The sequence below is a fragment of the Nanorana parkeri genome, unplaced genomic scaffold (assembly GCF_000935625.1).
Source record: "Nanorana parkeri isolate BGI_ZX_2015 unplaced genomic scaffold, ASM93562v1 scaffold750, whole genome shotgun sequence".
NCBI classification, from domain to species: Eukaryota; Metazoa; Chordata; class Amphibia; order Anura; family Dicroglossidae; genus Nanorana; species Nanorana parkeri.
The window spans coordinates 519433-537183 of NW_017307018.1; the positions used below are offsets into that span (position 1 = coordinate 519433).

Sequence of the window (17751 nt, forward strand, 5' to 3'; positions counted from 1 at the left end):
CATTTGGGACTTTTTTTTACAAATAGAACACCTTCTCCCTTCAGTTTGTTAAGTTAAGATTTGAAAATGAAAGAAGCTCCATCTGTAGGGGATCTGGTTATCCCGAAGCACCTTAGTGACCTCCGCATATTGCCACCTCTTCTGGGCGGTGGCAGGTGAGATGTCAGCAAAGAGTAATATGGTGGAATAAGGATCAGGAAGTGATTGCATTTGCTTGGCCATTAACATCACCTTTTCTTTGACATGAAAGAAGTGGATTCTGGCGATGACGTCTCTTGTAGTCGAGGCCGGCAGATGTTTAGGTTTAAATAATCTGTGAACCCTGTCAGGCTGCGATTGTTGCGGGAGCAGTGTAGCTAGCAGGGCCTGTAGAAACGAAGGGAGGGCCACAGCATCAACTGATTCAGGGATCCCCTGAACTTGATGTTGTTACGTCTAGATCTGTCTTCCAGATCCACCCCTTTGTCTTGAAGTTGAATCAGGCGCTGTTGCTGGGCAGAATACGCCTCCGCCAGATGTATTTTTGTAAGAGATGATATACTTGAAGATTACAATACAGCTTGATAAGCAAATGTTGGCTTTTTATTTAAAGGAGAACTATGGGGTCAGTGTTTTTCCCCATAGTTCTCCTTAGGGTAACGGGAGGACATAAGAGGCCTGGTATGGGACTCCTGAATTACAAGGACTTTTGTTGAACTCTGTATGATTTAGCAATACTGGTCACTATGTTTGTCTCTATTGTGCTTTGTTAGATTAGCCTTTAGTATAGTGCAGTGGTGGCGAACCTTGGCACTCCAGCTGTTTTGGAATTACAAGTCCCATGAGGCATTGCAAGGCTCTGAAGGCCACAGACATAACTCCCGGAGACAGATGCATGTTGGGATTTGTAGTTTCGGCACAGCTGGAGTGCCAAGGTTCGCCACCACTGGTATAGTGGGTGTGAGTAATGTATTCATTGAATCCAGATTTGATATAACTGCATTGCATTTAAAAATAGCGCTGGTTATGGTGTTGGTAAAACATGGCTGACACAAGAGTGTTGAGGTTTTACTTTGATAACTTTTACACTGCTGCCTAAAATGTGCATGTGATAAAGCTAGGCATAAGCAAGGATGAGTACTGGTGGTTATAATGAATGTTGTCTGTTGATGGACAAGATCTTAGGATTTAATTAGAACATTTTGGGAAGAATTCAACAATTAAGACTGTATTGTGGACTCTCATAATAAACGTCTGTATTGGGGCCCAAATTTCTCCAGTCTGTGGGCTTAGCAAAGAGAACAGTGACCCTGTAGTCTTGGGTCAGGAGTTCAGTCCCATTATTAACATTTTAATGACTTGCCAGTGCTTGCATGTTTTTTCCCCAGACTGCTTTGGTTTAATTTGACTTTAAAGCATCAATAAACTCAAACTCACATAATTTTGTGGCAGTTTACGCCTCCCTGTATTTTGACAGATGAGCTGACTATATGTTTGAAAACTCCATTGCCCTTAGAAACTGAGGATGGCCTCACTACACTTGAAAGGTTGTGTTGTATACAAAATAAATGGGATAAGCCCGTACTGCAGAGTGCCCAGGAGTGGGTTGTTCATGTGCATTGCCCATATACTCCAGGTTCTGCTAGTTCAGGTTTTTAAGATACAGAATAGGGCTGCAACAATTAATCGACATAATCGATTATAATCGATTATTGAAAAAGTTGTCAACAATGAAAGATAGATGTTCTCTACCTGTGTGACATCTTAACGTTTTACATTCTTTCATACATTGATTTAAAAAAATCTGTTAGCTGGTCTGGCATACTCATACACTCTCTGGACTCATCATACATGGCCCCCCAAAAAAACCAACTAACAAAACACACATTTATTGCAGTTTAGTAAGTGAGGTAATTATATTCTGGAGCCAGTAAAGATATTTATACACTAAGGCCCCATTCACACCAATGAGTGAGCATAGCCATATGATTTGGAGGCGCACAACTTGTAGTTCAGGAGCAGAATCATGTTATTTTTACCCTATAGACTTTTAAATGGAAGAATCTAAAAATCTGTGTATACATGCTATTTCAAGTGTTTTTCTGACATGGCCATTATTCAGAGGGGCCAAAAACACAGAATTCTGTCCCAAAATAAACTCATTTACTTTTTTGAGATTCAGGCGACATGTGACATAAGGCTCAGATGTGAACAGGCTCATTGAGAATAATGGAACTCTTCATCTTGAATATTTCAGCATTCACTTGACAAAATGTGTGAATGGGGCCTTAGACTTGTCATTGGTGCCAAAATAACAACAAAGGGGTTGGATGATGGGAAAATATTTTTTGAAGGAAACGTGGCAATGGGGATATGGGAGCTGCTATTTGCTGACTTGTCTTTATAGATGCAGGCTTTCAGGCCTTAAAGGGTAAATTTGGGAAAATAGAATTACCACCTACTCCACCAGTGCGGGTGTACTATCCGTACCCCATACTGCCGTGTTGCACAGCCCTGAGCTCTGGATTTTGGATTTCGCTCGCAAATAACAAGCATTTAACCAACGGGAAACAACTGGGAAAGTGGAATTACCCTTTAAACTTGATTCTAACTTCATTACTTAGTAAATCAATGACCATGAAGACGTATGCATTATGCAAGATCAAATGTTTCTTAACTTTATTGGCTGCATGTTTTTTTTTTGGTCAGTGACTCACTAGGTAGTGAATCAATGATCAAGAATAAGATCCAAAGGATGCATCTTTACAAACAAATCCACAATGGCAGCTGCCATATTTCTATACTCTGAGGTTCCCTCTAATGATCAACAACAAGTGATCCACTTGATATAAATTGTCCAATAAATATGTGCAGTTGTTTCCCCTGTATAATTTACAGCTACGTCTGTACATGGGGAAAGCTATATGTGGCTATTAGGTTTGCAAGCTCTGTGTCATGCTTAGTAGTAGTGTCAGGCCTGGTCACACCACTGTGTTGTGGTGACGTATGCTCTGCAACACACTTGATCGTACATTACTGCAGCTTATGAATGGGGCCCAACACAGGAGCACAGGAGAAACTGCTGCTTCTCTAATTTTGTGTGTGTTGGGGTGCACTGCAATTCACTGTAGTTGTATGTTGTACGTATAATTGGTGTGGTGCAGTTAAATGCATTTTATTTCACATCGCTGCAATGAGGTGATGTGAATGGGTTAATATTGTTTGTCTCGCTCTGCAGGAATAACTGACTGAAAAATTAACCCTTTCTGTGGATGAGATTTTGGTGTTGATTTATGAAAGAAATAGAAGATTACCTTAACCCAGTGAAGCTGTGTATGGTTTAAATACACACTCACTTGTGGGCAATGAAAAATATGGGACTTTTCAAACAATAGCTAGAAACTACCTGGCATAAGGCTGCAGACCACAGATTGAAAACACAAATCTAAGGAGCTCTAAAAATACAGTTGGGGTACGTTCACACTAGCCTGCCTTCTAAACTGCTCTTTTAGTGGTGAACTAGTGTGTTGTGAAAGGTTCAAAAGTGTGCGGTGTGATGCTCTGTCTCAGCATCACATTGTTTTAAAATGTTTTCTTTAAACTTCCTCCAGCCCTATAATGTCTGTACCTCCATATGGACCTGGGGCTGGGATGTAAACAACGCAGAAGCCACTGCAATGGACCTGTGATGCATTGATCACGGTTGCAATGCTCTGCAGGCTGTAATTCAAGATAAATTATGTAAAAATGTAACATTACTTCAGAATAACTGATTTTTAGTGCTAAATAAAATACTCTATATCAGGGGTCTCAAACTCCATTCACTCGGGAGCTACTGGACAAATGTCATACTTCAGAATTGCATTTACTTCAAAATTTGCATTTTCCTGCAGCAGGAATCCCTAATCTGGCATTTACAAGCAGCAGCGGTCACCCATTCAAGTTAATGATCAGGTGACAGCCGCTGCATGTAAAAGCCTGCACACCGCATGTAATGGTATGTGATATGATTACATGCAGTTAGAAAACAATCACTCTCCCTGGATGCACGATCGATGTATCCAGGGACAATGATTGATTCCTAACCACATGTAATCATATCACATACCATTACATGTGATGTTCCGGCGTTTACATGCAGTAGCTGCCACCTGATTATTAACTTGAACGGGTGACAGCAGATTAGGGATTCCTGCTGTAGGAAAACGCAAATTCCTGACACAGAAATCCCAAATCACACCTAAACCTACAGGTATGAATAGGGCCTATTACACACACACATACAACCCCCCTGCACACACACATAAAATAAAGGGGGCCCGTCATCTGCACATTCCCTGGTGATCCAGTGGTTGGTGCAGACCTTACTAATCCTTCCTTTCGGCAGGAGCTCAGAACTGATAGAGCTCTGGCCGAAAGGAATTACTGAGTGCAGGAGCAGACAGGAGCAGCTATGCAGCCTGCATCCGACAGAGATGAACACCGTGTAGCTGTTCCCAGAAGTCAGGTACGTCGTACCTGACTTGACAGCCGGCTGCGGGCCCGTGCTTTGAGACCCCTGCTCTATATATTGTTTCCTTTATTAACAGTGCACCTAAAGAGGACAGTTAGGAAGTATGTGTAAATATTTAATGTACATGCTATACAGCAGATGTTATAGTAATTAGATCATAAATTCATAATTATATGTAATTCTGAGCATGCAGCACTAAAGCTGAGCTCTGGGCACATTAGAAGCATAGAATCTGGACATAACCTTCTATACTTGCTGGACATTAGCTTCAATTTGTTATGAAGACCTTGTATAGAACACATTCTCAGATCCATTTTTAAATTGTGTCTCTTGCTGGTCTCTTCCTGTTCCATGGAGTTCCAAAGCCTCTGGACCACCTGATCTGTACACTTACTGGTTGCTGACCCTGAACTAGTCAAAAGAACAGGACATTGAGGGATGAACATACTCAGACATGGTATATACTATTTAGTGTGTGTATACCATTATACTGGCCAATGTTATTGTAACCACAAGCTGCCACATTTTCTACATCTCCACAGTAACGTAACAGTGTAACAATGTAAGGTCCCTTTCACATGGGCGCCGTCAGTTCTTATCAGCCGGGGATCCATGCTCGGATCCCTTGTTGATTGGAGCAGTACAGAACAGATGTCATGCTTCTGACATCCACAACCATTCAGTTTTTTTGTCCATCTTGCAATGTATGGACCCATGTTAGGTCAATGGGGAGTCACATGTAAGAGGGCATGAGTTTACCTCTAATCTGTCATGATCAGGTTTGCCAAAAGGGAACTCTGTTCCATTTTTTTTTCTAGACCTGGACGAATTTGGGGGTAATCCGATGTAAACAAATGCATGTCCACCTACATTCGGCTGCCCGTAGAGTTACATTTTACTTTTGACCAGATCCACCTGAAAAACCTGACAGGCAGACCTAAACGGACTGCTCGTGTTAAAAGGACCATAAAGTGAGCTTAGCCATGAACTCAAGCTCTGTGAAACTAAATTCGAGAGGGACACGGAAAAAGCCACCTTGCCTGCTTGTTTGGTTCAAGGTTACACAAGTAGCCTATGAAAACTCTCCAGAACATTATACATAGTTCACAAAGTATTAATTTACAGTAAAGTAAAACGCCATCCAGGAAAAAAAGTCTTGATTGGCAACCTTTTTTAAATAAGAAAATATGTAGGGAATTAAAAAAAATGAATTGTCTGCATGTTTACCGAAGCTTGGCTACAGTAATAATAGTTACCAGAAGACACATCACTGTGTTTTATTATCGAATGGCCATAAATACCTTGCATAGCTTTAGAAACAGAATTCTCTTATCAGTTACCCGTAGCAATGTTGTGCATTCCAAGACAAACCGCTAATGTTGCTCATTAGCTGAGGGAGTGCTGATTCATTAACTTGGAGGGGGCAAAACCATGAAAATGACGCAGTTAGACCTAAAGTGACTTCATATGGATTATTCCTGGGACATGAATCACTGGGAGTATCAGGATGTGTGTGTTTGTATTGCACTCCATTAATCACACACCTTAGTTACACAAGAACCAAAATTGGAAGGACAATGTCCAGTGTGAAGGGTGGGGAAGTTATTTATAGATTTTCTACATATTTTTAGGGAATCGCTTCTAGACGTAACAATAGCTGTGTGTATGTCATTTACTGTATATATTCTTTTGTAATATTTCTCAATGTTTTCCTGTTGCTTCTGCCTTTCTGTACATTTGGAAATCTTATCTAGAAAGTTTTCAATCAGTCTTTTATAAAAGTGTTTTCTATTGAACTGAAACTAGCACTTCTGAATTGTGTTATGCTGGGTTAGATTACACTAGTAGATTTTTTTCATTCAAACAGTGAGGATAGAGGAATCTCCCACTGTGCCTGTTGTACTTTGACTATCAGCTGGCAAAATACCTGAACAGTACCTGCATCTGATTGGACAACACCGGCAATATTTGGCTTGGCTCCTTCAGTTTTTCATTTAAAGCAGGGGTAGCAAACCTCCGGCCCTCCAGCTGTGGGGAAACTACAAATTCCATGATGCATCTCTCTCCAGGAGTCATGTCTGTGGCTGTGAGAATCTTGCAATGCCTCATGGGATTTGTAGTTCCACCACAGCTGGAGGGCCAGAGGTTTGCTAGCCCTGATTTAAAGGATGTCAGGCAGGAGCTGGCAGACAGAGCCACCCCCTGAACAAGTTGTGGCCGATTTAAGAACCAGCTTCGCTTTGCTCAGTGTATAGCCAGCTTTAGAGAATAAAGTGGTGAGGGAGACAGTTAAGCAACATATTTTAAAACAATTTTTAATACTTAAAAGCAGCCCCCATTTAAACCTAATTGATTTGAAGTACGTTTCCAATCAGATTATGTATTATGTTCGGATCTGAGTGATGTGTAATGTCCTTTAATGCTCAGAAAAGTACTGGAGCTACTTTGAGGCATGAGTGCACATTTTCGACCCCAATAGTCTTCAGTAGGTGTGCCTTTCACACAAAATGTTTCCTAACAACCATCACCTTTTCCTAGTAACTAGCTTTCCATTGGCTAAAACAAAAACACTCAGGGCCTGTTCACATGATATCAGGTCCTGATCAGGTGCGGATCTGCAGACGTGGTGCTACTAATGCAGTGCGTTTTGGCCGCGTTTTTGATGCGTTCCAGTTTGTTTTTTTTTTGCTCGAGTGGGGCTCTCAGTATGTTAGCTGCAGTGCGTTTTTTACGCATTTTGCGTTTCCGGTCCGTTTCCTGACAGGACAAAATGTGACATGCAGTATTTTTTCTGTCGTAACCTGAACGGACTGCGCACGTGAGAACTGTAGCCCATAAAACACATAGGGATACATTGGGATGCATTTTTAGTGCAGGAGCGTACGGATCAGGTCAGCACAGAAAACTGACATCGTGTGAACAGGCCCTTAAGCCTGAAAATGCCTGAAAAACGGGTGTACAAAGACACACAAAAATGTGCGAAATACCAACGCTCAAGTGTGAATGGGGCGGATGGCAGAACAAGCTCTGAGTTTGGATCCGAACAGTGCCTTCTACCAGGATGGCCATTAGATGTTTCAGTGGCTGGTTTGTATAGAAATCTTTGGGGCAGAAGTGAAAAGATGTTGAAGAGTTGCTGCATGGCTCTTGGAGAGCTGTACAGCAAAGATCACCAGGAAGCTACACTTTAGTTGTCTTCTCACAAAATCACTGATGGAGGGAGGCTGGAACACGACAAGTGCACGGAAAGTATGTTTATCCTTAAAGTACGCAAACCTGCCATGGAACTGTTACATAGTGCATATTATTTGGCAAAGCCTGAATATGAACATTTATGGACTTTAAAAAAACCACAAAAAATAAGCAGGGCAAACTGAGGGCTTGTTCACACCGAAAGCATGTGCGTTCCAGAGTGGTAGCTGCTGGAACGCACCGCGATCGCGAAGAAACTTCCCCCCCTCGTTCTGGGGCAGGAGGGGGCGTGGCGGCGCATTGAATTCAATGGCACAGCTTCCAAGCCGACCCCCCGCCCGCAGTGCGATCGGACACGAGGCAAAACTTTGCCAGCATTGCGTTCCCCTGCAACCGCAAAAAATAGAGCAAGCCCTATTTTTTGTGTTTGAAGTGGAACAGAACACTGGCAAAGTCTTGCCACGCGTCTGATCGCACTGTGGGCGGGAGGGGGGGGGGGTTGTGGAAGCGGTGCCATTGAATTTAATGCACCGCCGCATCCCCTCTCTCCCCAGAATGCGGGGAGAACTTTCTTAGTGATCGCGGTGCGTTCTAGCAGCTACCACTCTGGAATGCACATGCTTTCGGATGTGTACAAGGCCTGACAGTACTAAGATGAAGACTTGGCGGGTAGGACATTTTTGTCAGCTCCCACATTGTTCTCTGTAGATAACACAGAAGGAAGCTGGCAGAGCCGTCTACTGTTTTCATGGAGCCGGGCTTCTAGTGCTCACCGAGACAAGTATGGCAGGTATGAGAGCGATACTGCAAGGATTTGATCATGTGCCAAGCAATGATATGGTGCCCTTCTGTTTTATTGTAGGCATAAATGAGTTTACAAAGCCAATTTAAGGAAATTACTTAAATGCTATAAATAGTTCCCTCGAAACTAGTAAGTATGCTCATGGAATCTGTTTACATATTCTTACATACAGGTGCATTGTGGAGTAGGGCTGCAACAACTAATCGACATAATCGATTATAATCGATTATTGAAAAAGTTGTCAACTTTTTCAATAATCGATTAATCGGCTTCCGATCAGTTGGCCCTGTTCACAGCTCCACACGCTGTGCGCCGCACCTCCTCCCCACCTCACGCTCGCCGCTGCCAGACCCGCCCGCATCCACGCTCTTCACGCCGCACCTCCTCCCCGCCTCACACTCACCGCCCGCCCACATCCACGATCGGCACAGGGACGCGGGGAGATGTAGTAAGGAGGAGCAGGTGTGGGGGGATGACAGCCGCCGATAGACAGGCCCGATCTCAGAAGCAAGTTGCTGGAAGACTGCTCAGGTAAGCCTGCACTTTCCCACACATGGTGCTCTATAATGTATTGCTGGGATTTGTATTCCCCTATAGCTGATGGTACATTGTGCTGTATATTATACATAGGAATACAAATCCCAGTAATACATTATACACTGTATAATGTATTGCTTTGATTTGTTGTACTCCTCTATAGTTGGTGATATTCTGCGCTGTACAGAGGACTACAAATCCCAGCAATAATACATTATACAGCACCATGCGGAATTCCACCAGCTATAGAGGAGCACTACAAATCCCAGCAATAATACATTATACAGTGGTGCAATGCCGAATATCACTAGCTATAGAGGACTACAAAACCCAGCAACAGTACATTATACAGCGCAATGCAGAATACCGCCAGCTATAATGTACTATTGCTGTCATTTGTTGTGCTCCTCTATAGCTGGTGATATTCTGCATTGCGCTGTAAAATGAACTATTGCTGGGATTTGTAGTCCTCTATAGCCGGTGCCATTCTGCATTGATTGCTGTATAATTATAAACTTTCCATTTCACTATATTGCACACCACACTTTTTTTTTTACTTCCACCGCTCCAAAGCTTGCTCCTGTGATGGACTGCAATCTCAATACAAACTAGTAGTCCATTACTGGAACGCACCGCAATCGTTCACAAAACTTCCCCCTGCATTCTGGGGTGGGAGGGGGGCGTGGCGGTGCATTGAAGTCAATGGCACCGTAGCCACGCCCCCCGCCCGCAGTGCAATCAGACGCGTGGCAAAACATTACCTGTGTTCCGTTCCACTGCAAATGCAAAAAATGTTGCATGCTCTATTTTTTGCATTGGGAGGGGGGCGTGGCTGCGTTTTCATTGACTTCAATGCACCACCACGCCCCCTGCCGCCCGAGAACACAGGGGGAAGTTTTGTGAGCGATTGTGGTGTGTTCCAGCAGCTACCGTTCTGGAACGCACTGCAATTGGTGTGAACAAGCCCTAAGGCACATAGGGGTTGCTGGGAGAACCACTGAGTGCAGATTGCTCTTCATCACATTGGTTTGCTGATTCAGGCAGGGGGGAAGGTTTTATTCTTTCTTCTTTGGAGGGACGTTTGTTATTAGAAGTATAATTTTTACAACAGAGTCTCATTAAAGGGAACTTTAGAAAGAAGAAATATGGTAACAGTGTTATGTGGAAAAGAAGAGTTCTGTACAACCACTTGGAGCAGTTGGTAAATGTATTAAAAAAAGGCACACATTCAACAGGTATCAGCTAACACCTCAGATGTCCCCAATCACAAGACCTAATCTGCTTCTCACCTCCATAACTTGGTGAGTCACTGACCTTAAAGAGGAACTTCACTCATTGCTTTAAAATAACAATAAACACACCTTTAGAAATGTTTAGTAATGGCAATATACAAACAGATACCTCTGGATAATTGCCGGCTTTGTATTCTTTGCATACCTTACTTCTCTTCTCCTCCCCAGTCTTCTCACAGTGGCCAAGTTAATTAAGAGCAGGTTACTAGAACTCCGTTTACTTCCTGGAACTCATGCACATGTGACTAGGACATGTGACCATATATATCATCTCAGGGGAGGAAAATGCCTTTCCCTGAGATCTCATGAGATTACAGATGAGATTTCCCAGCAATGCTCTGCTGATGTAACCTTCCCAGGATGCAATGCTTTGGCACATTACATCATTTGTGCCAGATGTGGACCAGGAAGTAGATGAACTCTATTTGTAAGTAAATGAAAAACAAGTTTGTTTAACTAATGAATGTAAGATGATTTAATATCAGCATGCAGAGCTGCATGCTAATGTGATTTTTAGTGAAAGGGGGTAAAGGTCCACTTTAAGTAAGACAGCAGTTCAGATTTAGTTCAGACTTCACTGTCTGCATGCTGTTTCTACATCACTGGTGTACTAGTTAGTGACGTCAGGTTTAGAATGAATAGCCCCGGAGCCTGCACCATTAAAAGGAGGTAGCAATTCGGCTACCACATTTCAGTGGTAATACATGTACCCTGACACCTAAGAAATCAGCTGGATGCTAGACTGGACTGATTGGCATCTGAATGCTACTTGAATTTTTGTAGTCTAGCATTTCAAAGGCATAGTCCAGGTTTCCAAAAAATAAATGAACACACAATATTAAAATATAAAATGCACATTTTAAAATCTTTTTGCATTTGAGTCTGCAAAGCGTTGCTACTGTGGTTAGTGGATCGCGGGAGCAATGCTCCGTACCCTGCTGACTCTTCCTCACATCTCCTCTTCATACCAAGGTATGGACATTCAGCTAAGAGACAGGAGGAAGAATGAATGTGGTGACTCTATTAAGAACTACAAGTCCCTCTGCCATGGAGACAGATGGGACTTGTAGGCTCTATTCCCAAATCCTATGAAAGTATTTGTGAATGGATGACGCAACTGTGCAGGCTGAGCAAGCTTGACTTCAGACAGGAGCCTACGGGGAGAAGAGCCCTGTGATTCAGGTAAGTGTGGGCTAGGGGTTGGGGGCTGGGTATAACAAGAAAAATGAGTTTTCTGTTGTGCAGGAGCACTTCTCTTGCAGAAGAATCATGTGTGGCCAGTTTGGTAGCACGGTGTCATTACAAGTGAGAAGCTCTATTTCCCACTGCATTCCCATTGTAAGGTTTGTGAAGAAACCATGGTACCAACCATAGACAGGTTAACTTCCCAGTAACCTTTGCCCAACTGTGTATTGTCAGGCAGCTATAAAGGTAATGATTAGTGGATTATGCAAATATCAATAACAATTCATTTGTTTATCAGTATTTTGTTCAAAGGAACCTGTCAGGATAGCAATATGGAATCTGCCAAGAGTTATTTTCCAAGGCGCATGCTAAGAGGCTGATATACTCTTTTTATTTACTACTTGGGGAGCTACTGATCCGGAAGAAGCATGTGCTGATTGAATGTCAGGTACCCAATAGGCCATGCTTTTTCTGGGTCACCAGCACACTAGATAATAAAATAGATGTGAATCCCAACTGAATGGGTTTTAGTTTACTAAAGCATTGTGTGTCATAACCAATTACCATGGGGTTTTTTATGTATCCTTTTTTTTTCTTTTTACTTCTTTAATTCTTTGCTACATCTCAGACTGCTGTATTCCGGCAGCACCTGTTGGTGACCACACTGGACCATGCCAGTGTAGTATGTGTTGAAATGGACACTTGTAGTTTCTATCCTGAGTAATGGTGACAATGAGGGGGCACAGCTGGGAGATGGGACATTTTTTAGAGAAAGTGCCAGAACAAGGATATTTTTGGCAGGATCATAAGGTATTATTTTAGTGATAGTTGCAGATAGCTGAGTTTACATGTACTTTAAGTAAGGATAGAGGTGGCAGTCCTGGACCACATGTCTTTTAAAGTATAATTACACCCTTTGGGTTTTTTGCATGTATCTACTGCTAGCAAGAGCTGTTCGGACCCATGTAAGGTCTATGGGCAGTCAGATGTAAGTGGACATGCATCTGTTCACTGTACATCCAATTACTGCTAATTCATCAGGGTAAGGTCCACCATAACGGAACTCTATTCTGTTGTTTTTTGTTTTTTTCCCCGGACCTGTGCGGAGTCTTGTGCAATCAGATGTAAACTGACGCACATCAGTTTAGATCCAGCTGCCCATAAAGTAACATTGGGTTTTCAAACAGATCCACCTAAAAAAACTAACCGGTCTTCAGTAGGAAATACTTTGTTGCTTTTTAAAACACTGCACAGCTGTACCACTATGCATACTAGTTCTCTGTACCAGAAGCCTGGGTCAAAAACTACCAGCATCAGTCTCTTGGCAAGAACAAATAGACATTCTCAATATCTTTCCTCTCAATACAAAAGATTGCAAAAACAATATCTGACTTGTGCAAGCAGTATAACCAACATGAGCAATGCTAATAATAATCAGGTAGTGTAGGGGATTGTTTGTTGTAACTTGCATGCTGGAACGTCTCTGGGAACAATGAACAGCTATTCCCTTACCTCTATAGAAAAGAAGGCAATCAATGAATAATGCAGGCAGCAAATCAGAAAGTCATAGTGAGGCTGATGCCAGCAATTATAGGCAGGTCTATCACTCTCCATTGTCAGAGAGTGATACTCCTGCCAAAGTAAATGACTCCAACGCAGCTTTCTGCCTCAACATATATTTTAAATATATGGAATCTCTGATTTACTTTCTCCCAGGTGTATTTAACATTTTTAAACTGCTAAAATGTCTTAAAACTGAATTCTAGGCAAATGACTCCGTATATATGGGAACTGTTACATGCCAAAGGATTTGTCATTCTGTTAAGCCAATCTTTTGAGCCACACACCTTTGCCACTCTGCACTGCCAAAGGATTATGTCTTTTTTCTGATGCAGCTAAAGCTGGCAAACCACGGATCACATTTTGTCCATTTCCTGCTGAATTGGCGCAAATTTGATCTGTGGGTGGCCTTTGCGGACACCACCTGACTCAACAAAAGACAATTTTTCACGCTGGGTGAAAAATTGTGGGCCCAAAGCAGGCAATTTGGTGATATGGGAAAATACTCACTGAAATTCAATTCAAAGTAAATTTCTACTACTGTTCTGGCATGCAAATTAGTGTTCATCACTCTGTAGGAACCACGACAGAATGAAGAAAAGTCTCTCTTGCTCAAATCTTCTGTAAAAGGAAAAGTTCTACTCAATTACAAAACCAGCAGTCTGCATTTTGCTTTAGTGTAATAAAACAAGAAGTGTGTAGGAATCGAAGGCAAATTCAATTGGAAATGTACATATAGGAGCACACAGAATGAAGATAAATGCTTATCATATATAGTAGATACAATAATCTTTTGAATAGGTCCTTGTTCAAGCACTTCCTGTTATAAGTGACAATGTTTTGTCCATTTCTCCCATTTGTGTTTCTACATTGTCACCCTGTCACATGGGCTACCAATAGAGACTGCAGAAGCTGATTAAACAGGCACAGTCCACTGTTGTCACCATGAAGAAACCCGTTGTGAGAAATGCCATGCAGTTATTGCTGGGATGCATACATGTAGGCAGGATGTGTTTGCAGGAGAATAACATTTAAAAAGATGATGAAAAAAGGTAAAAACAGTATTTTATTCAAAAAATGACAATTGTTCATGGTACACCATGCTTTAGCAAACTAAATGCCAGTCCGGTAGGGTTTACACCTATGTGAAGTATTACAATTTAAACATAGATCTTCTTTAATGCATTTGTAATATCCATTAAGATATTTGTAGACTGAGTGTAGACCAACGTATTAGACTTGGCGAGGTGTTTCATGTTGGGTTTAATTGCTCTGTGAACTCCAGCAAGTAAGAAAACCCGGCAGTAAGCAGAAATGAAAGTTTAGGCTGTGGACTCAGTAACCTGGGATATGTCAAGAATGACCACAGGAGGTAACAGATTACAGTAGTTTACTTATGGTTGTCGTTCAGATTTGATAAATGATCAAGCTGAGAAGAAAAAATAATTAGTTTTAATCATGTGCATTACAATTGATTCTTGTGATTTTGAATTGTTAAACTCCAGCCTCACTTTCAGATGCTACAATCATGCATGATTCAGGCAGGTGCCAACAACCCATGTCTTCAGAAGGACAATGGACGGTTGTTTGAAAGCCACATACACATGCTGATGTGGCTCTGAAATGTTTGTATCTTTTTATCCTGTCCAAACAGGATCCGAGTAGATTACTGTTATGGGAAAGTTGGCAAGGGTCCATATTCACACCGAAATATTGTCAGAGAAGGTCTAAGACAAATTTTCTCTGCAGGAAATCTGTGGATGCATAAACACCATACAGGCAAATTCTTCCAGTCCCTTAATACATTAGAAAAGTATACATTAAAATAAAGTTACACTTTTGCAGGCAACTTTGAGGATTTCCCACTATATTTTGTGTTCCCATTCACACAGCAGACCTAGACTTATTAAAAAAATTATATCTTTTAGTGTCTTTTGGTGAAGGCCTTTGTGAAGATTCCAAACTACTCTGAGCAGTTTGAAAGTGAAAGTAGAGGGTTAAATAAGAGACAGCCTGAGCTTCTTCTTAACATACAGAGCTTATAAGTCTTTAACCATTTGTTAGAGCAGACGGTGTTCACATCTAGTTTACATCTGATAATGAAATCTGCCATCACAGTACAGTGCATATGGGGGGGTGCTAGTTGGATTTTTAAGCAGGTATCAAGCACAGTATTAAAATGTAAGCTGCAATTTGTTCTTTAAGTTATGCAATATGAATGTTCACATATAACTAATATAAAATAAGTGTCATCCCAATTTGGCTGCAAAAGTGGAAATACACTTTAAACACACCAATACTTCATAAATGATTTAGTGCTCTCACCTTTGTGTACGTGGGTGTTGAAGAAGCTTCTTTGAGTCTGCAAACCACCCTAGAAAGCTAATCAAGAGAAATGAGCAATTAGCAAAAATACCTCTAAAAATCCCCTTAAAGGTAAACACTACTCAATATGTTAGCCATACGTAGTTGTTAGCAGGTTATATGTTCCCTACTCCTTTCGGTTGTTGAGGGCATGTCAGGTGACAGTGTCGCTTCCACTTTTGCATTCTCCATGATTTAGAATAAACAAATACTGGCAAGTCCAATTATAAGAAAGTGGCACCTTCAATATGGCCGTATGCAAGATGTAAAGTGTAAACTACAGGGACTAAAAGGATGATGGGTGATGCAATCCGCTGGGTCTAGTACAAAGCTGAAAATCCAGTTTTTACTGTAGTTGGCCTTTAACCTAATGGCTTTTTAAAGTGATCACAGCTTTACTGTTCTGGTGAATATATAGCCAGCTATACTGTAAAGTATAGAAGAAGATACCAGCCTTATTTTTGTTCTTCAAGAAATAGCTAATTTGCAGTCTCTATAATGTGGTTAATAAAGAACTTATCTTAATATGAAACACTATTATTACCTAAATGAATGACCTGATCTCTATCTTCTGAGGTGGGTTAATCCCAACAATAAAGTTGTATGGTTATATGGCCTACCGACAGATCTGACGGAGGTAGTGGAGCCTTGTGTTGCCAGCCATATGCAAGCCCCAAAGAGGGCCGAGGTGCAGGGTTCACCAGAGCACCAGTCCATGATTAATGGGCTGCATATGGCTTCCATGTTACACTTAAACTGGCAACAGTTGACAGCAGGCAGAAATGTAGGTTGGTACAAAATTGACAGACAAGCCTGTAGTCAAACAAGCAGAGTCAGGAAGGTGAATAACAAGGATTGTCAAGAAACAGGCAAGAAAATGGATATCGGAATTAAAACCGAGATCACAGGTACCGTGGCCTGGGAACAGATACTCGGAGAGATCTTTGCTCAAGCAACTCCCAAATGTAATTAGCAGGGGGAGTGTGAGAACATTAAAACACTGGAAAAAACCAAGGGCAGGTTTCGGGGATGTTTGAAAGGGGTTGCAAAGGTGAACAGGAATCAAACATGGGACCTAGGTGTGAAACAACAAACTGAACCACAGTAAAAATGATTCCCCGGAGGACAACCCACAGATCGTGTATAAATAATGAACTTTAGGTCTGTAAAGTTCATTATTTAAAACAACAAACTGCTGCAGATGACAGGACAGTGACCCAGGTTGGTTGTCAAAACAGCAAGCTGTGACAGCAGATTATGGAACGGCACTGGGTGTGCGCTTAGCGTCTAGGGTTTATAAATGGTAATCTAAATGGATTAGGGCCAGAGGGCTGTTATAGTATACATATCTAGGACTATAGACAAGCAATTGTTTGAATTACTTATGCCTTGAAGCTTTTACCACAAGCTACTGCAAATGTAGAACACGTGGGAGTAACAGGAGCAGATGATGTCTGCTGGGTTAAATGGGTCATGTTGGAAGGTATGATTTTTTGACATTTCCTGACACTGCAGGTCAATCAACATTAATAGCCAGTTCACATGGATTTCCCTTACTGACTGTTTGTTACATTGTTTGCACTTATTCGTCTCATCAGTGCTGCCAATTCTTTTTGCTTATAACAGACGGCAGTTACACTACTGCTGTCTTGCTGTGATTGGCTATTTCCTTTTGGATTCTAAAAACTTTGCCCATTTTTACACTTCAAATGTAGATGTTTGTATGAAAATGGGGGAAGACTAGATGAGATTTCTCAGTGAAATTTGTGTGGTGAAACAAGCAGTTATTTTGTTGTCCTATACTGTATAGATCTGCTTGTAAGAATGCATGGTATGACTAAGAGGTAGATATTCATTTCCAATACCATTTCCAGCATTTCTCCTTCTGTTGGCTTTGTTCAAAGCATTTTCCTCAGACTGTAATCTCACTGTCCTTGAATGTTGCTATTGTTTAAAGGACTTTCATTGCGTCATAATAGGAAAGGGGAATGTGGGGTGTCAAGTTTCTCTATTTGCTAGATTGGTGCGGTCCATCATCTGCAGTTTCCTTAAAGACTAGTATTTCTTTCCATGTATCTTCTATACAGTATGAATATGAAACTCACATGGGGATTCATTGTTGTTTAGGGTTATTTAGCTGGTATTGTAAACAGCCTTTTTTATGGGATATCCGCTATTTGCTCTCTTTTGGTCTATTAAAGAAGATCTCCAGGGGAAAAAAGAATCTAAACCCTTGCAGTGGGGCTACCCCCATCCTGCAAGGGTCAAGTGCTCAATTTTGTTTAGGTTCAAAAATAAAGTTATACTCGCCCGATCCTCAGAGCTGG

At 41.6% G+C, this 17751-nt stretch overlaps 1 protein-coding gene across 3 annotated transcripts in view; it reads left to right on the forward strand.

Annotated features, from left to right (window-relative positions):
- Positions 1-17751, forward strand: part of EZR (ezrin) — an 80201-nt gene that overhangs the window by 14541 nt on the left and 47909 nt on the right. Inside the window, exon 1 of one of the 3 annotated variants that reach the window (XM_018564430.1) lies at positions 11481-11497. The exons of the other annotated variants lie outside the window; for them this stretch is intronic. The gene's annotated coding sequence lies outside the window, so the exon portion shown is untranslated. Of the gene's footprint in view, positions 1-11480; positions 11498-17751 lie in introns of those variants that run through there. 3 annotated transcript variants of the gene reach the window in all.